Source organism: Arachis duranensis, chromosome 2, assembly GCF_000817695.3.
Source record: "Arachis duranensis cultivar V14167 chromosome 2, aradu.V14167.gnm2.J7QH, whole genome shotgun sequence".
Taxonomy (NCBI): domain Eukaryota; kingdom Viridiplantae; phylum Streptophyta; class Magnoliopsida; order Fabales; family Fabaceae; genus Arachis; species Arachis duranensis.
Window position 1 is genome coordinate 43,579,818 of NC_029773.3, and position 3,767 is coordinate 43,583,584.

The window sequence follows — 3,767 nt, forward strand, 5'->3', positions numbered from 1 at the left end:
TTCTGCCTCATGTTTTGAACCTTCATTTCTCTGTATTATTTACTTGAATATATATATATATATATATATATATATTGAATTTTTAATGAAGAGAGAGAAAAACAACCAAATGAAATAAAACATAAAAATGCAAGATCAAAACAAGTAATGCATACAAGGACACTTTGAATGTCAAGATGAACACCAAGAATACTTTGAAGATCATGATGAACATCAAGGACATATTTTTGAAAATTTTTAAGAAAAGAAAGACATGCAAGACACGAAACTTAAAAATTTTGAATGTTCAAACACTATGATTTTGAAAATACAGTTCATTGGCCCCTTCCCTTTGTCCTTCTTCTTGGGAAGGGATGAGCCACCTTCACCCGGCTTGGAAGAACCTTCTTGAGCCTTGGTGTCCTTGGGCTTCCAGAATCCTAGCCTCCTCATGTAATCCGTCTAATCTTCCTTATGTTTGGCTAGGATTTCCTCTTGTCTTGCACTTAGCTCTTCCATTCCTTGCATGAAGGTTGGGTAACCTAGGTTTAGAGCGGCAACAACATTACACAAGTGATTCAGCTTTTCTTGTGTGTTGATATCATACTGCCTCCTGGATATGGTCCTGTCATCATAGAGATGCCTGAACTCAGCCAAGTTCCTCTATTGCCACTTGCCTTGCTCTCCTATTTTGTTTAGTGTGCTTCGTACCTCTCCCCAGTCAAATTGTTCTTGCTGCTCCTTCCTCATATGCTCCCAATTCTCTTAGAGTTGTTGAATGTTTTGGTTGACTTGGCTCCATTGTTGTTGCTGAGTCTCCTTGAATTGGTTGACATCCTCCCTGAAGTGGTGTAGATCTCCCTTCATTTGGTGTACATCTCCTTGCATTTGCTCCCAATTGAATCCCTCTGGAAATTGTTGATATTGGTATTGTGGTGGTGGTGGTTGAAGTGCTAAAAATTGAGGTTGTTCTTTTGCCTCCCCCTCTTTTTGTTGTTGTTGTGGTTCATGACCATGGGCTCTTTGTTCTCTAGCTCTGTTGAGTGGGTGGACAGCCACCACTTTTGCCATCTTCTTGGCAGTGATGAACTTATCATGCTTCACAATCACCTCATCAATAATCTTTTCAACTCCAGCCTCATCACACAGCCTTTGTATGATACTGGAAAATGCTAACCTTGTGTTGTCACTGGTGTTTTTCAGCACTTTCTTGATGTTGTTGGCAATCATCTCTCCCACATTGATGTTCTCTTCTCTCATGATGCTGTAGATGAGCACAGCTCTCTCCTTGGTCACCTCTGAAGTGTTGGATGTGGGGATTAGGGACCTCCTCACAAATTCTAGCCATCCTCTAGCTTGGGGGCTCAAATCTCTTCTCCTCAATTGGTTAGGTATCTCATCCTTGTCATTGATCCACTGCACATTCATCACACATATTTCGTTCAAAATCTACTCAAACCCAGTGTCTTGTTACTTCATTCTCTCTTCATAGCTCCAAGTGGAGCTTGTCCTCTTCACCATTAGCAATCTTTCTATGCTAGAGGGGCTATAGTCAATGGATTTCCCTCTCACATAGCTAATGTAGCCATATTGTTTCCCTGGTTAAGGTACCGCGTTGGCATAGAACTCCCTCACCAAGCTTTCTACCACTTTCCTTGGTGGGTTGCATAGGAGTGACTAACCCCTCTGTTCAATCTTAATGTTGATCTCAATATGCTCATTCCTCCCTAGTTGGAATCCAACTTCTGGAATGATTTCCCTCTCACTCACCTAACCATAAAATTAGTTTTGGTTGAATGCGAAGAGGAACTTATAGGTATTGAAAGAGCTTGAAGATCCAGAGGTTGGTTCTCTGGTTCTTCTTTTCTTTGAGGCTGAGCTTTTTGGTGGTGCCATTAGGTTGGGAGAGTATGAAAAAAGGGGGTTGAAAGAAAGAGAAGGCAAAACAAGGTTTTGCTCCAACACTAAACTTAGGACTTGATTGTCCCAATCAAGAAAAAGAAAGAAAAAAGGGGATAGTAGAAGATGAAAGGAGGTGCGAAGGTGAGTGTTATATGGGTTGTTGAAGTGGAAGAGGAGATGGGGAGTGAGGCTTTTATAATGGGTGAATGATGTGGTTCGAAGGTGGGAAATAAAAGGGATTAAATGGTTTCACTCTTTGGGAAGTGGCGCCTAGCGTGGGAAGAGGCGCCAACTCTTTTCTCATTGTGTCTTCTGCGTGTGTTGAGTTCCAAAGACCAAGTACACTTTGACTTCCTTGTTTTGTGAGTTGTTTACCATGTGGGCCCCATCTTCTCTCCTGAAATTGAAACTGAACCCATTAGTGATGATAAAATAACCCCTTCACATTCCTTCTCATCAAGAATAAATTGGGTTGCAACTGATGGGTATCCCTTGGGATACCAAACTTAATTCTTTGGCATCTTAATAAATTGATTTCATCATTGTGTATTTAATGTGTTCATAAGAGTGGAATAACATCAATCTTTTTGTTTTCTTCTGATTCCAACTCCTCTGAACTCATTAAATCACGTTCATGTTCATACTCAAAATATTAAGTGCTTTCAAATTGGGTGACTTAGGCTACTATGTTATCATTGGTGGTGGCTACACCAAACTTAATCTCTGGGCTTACTCTTCAAAATCAAACTTGTTAATTGTTTGTAAGCCTATATTAAGTGGGTGAGAGGCCACACTAAACTTAGCACTTTAGCTAGTTCTCAGCCCATTCACTCATCATTAGTTATGCATTCATCAAGTTGCAAATCCCAAATAAAAGAAATAAAAGAGTGTAAAGAAGATCTAACTATCAAAGATAACATCAAACTTCCTAATCTACAATTGTAAACTAATCCTAATTACTGAAAATTAAGTTATCTAATTCACAGAATTTAAACTACATCTAAGAAAAGCAATTAAATCAAAAAGGATAAAGTGTTGGGGTGCCTCCCAACTAGCGCTTCTTTATTGTCATTAGCTTGACATTCCTTCTTCTTTAGCTGAGCTTGTAGCTCACTCTCTGCTCCTCCAAGGAGCCTCCCAAGTAGTGTTTGAGTCGATGGCCATTGACAGAAAAAGTCCTCTGAGTCTTGTCTTCCATGAGCTCCACATGACCATAGGGAAACACTTTGAGTATGGTGAAAGGTCCTGACCATCGAGATTTAAGTTTTCCAGGGAAGAACTTGAGTCTTGAGTTGTAGACTAACACCTTCTGCCCTTCAGTGAATGGTGGACGAAATTGTGATCACTATTCTTTGTGCTTGTATGGATTTATTCAATAATTGTCTTTATTTGAATTCACAATTCCGTTCAACTAACCAGCAAGTGTACTGGGTCGTCCAAGTAATAAACCTTACGTGAGTAAGGGTCGATCCCACAGAGATTGTTGGCATGAAGCAAGCTATGGTCATCTTGTAGATCTCAGTTAGTGAGTGGAATCATAGAGTCAAATGGAATTAAATTGGATAAATAAAATAAATAAAAGGGAAAGAATACTTATGCAGATTCATTGGTGGGAATTTCAGATAAGCAAATGGATATACTGTATGCTCAAGGACGCCTGCTATTCTCCTGCTTCAACTCAATCCTTCTTACTCCTTTCCATGGCAAGCTGTGTATAGGGGTTCACCATCAACGGTGGCTACTTTCAATCCTCTCGGGAAAATGATCCTATGCGGCTGTCACTCGCACGGCTAATCGTCTGGAGGCATCACCCATGGCTGATGGCTACATCCCATCCTCGCAGTGAAAACTATGCTCACGCACTCTGTCACAGTACGGCTAATCAC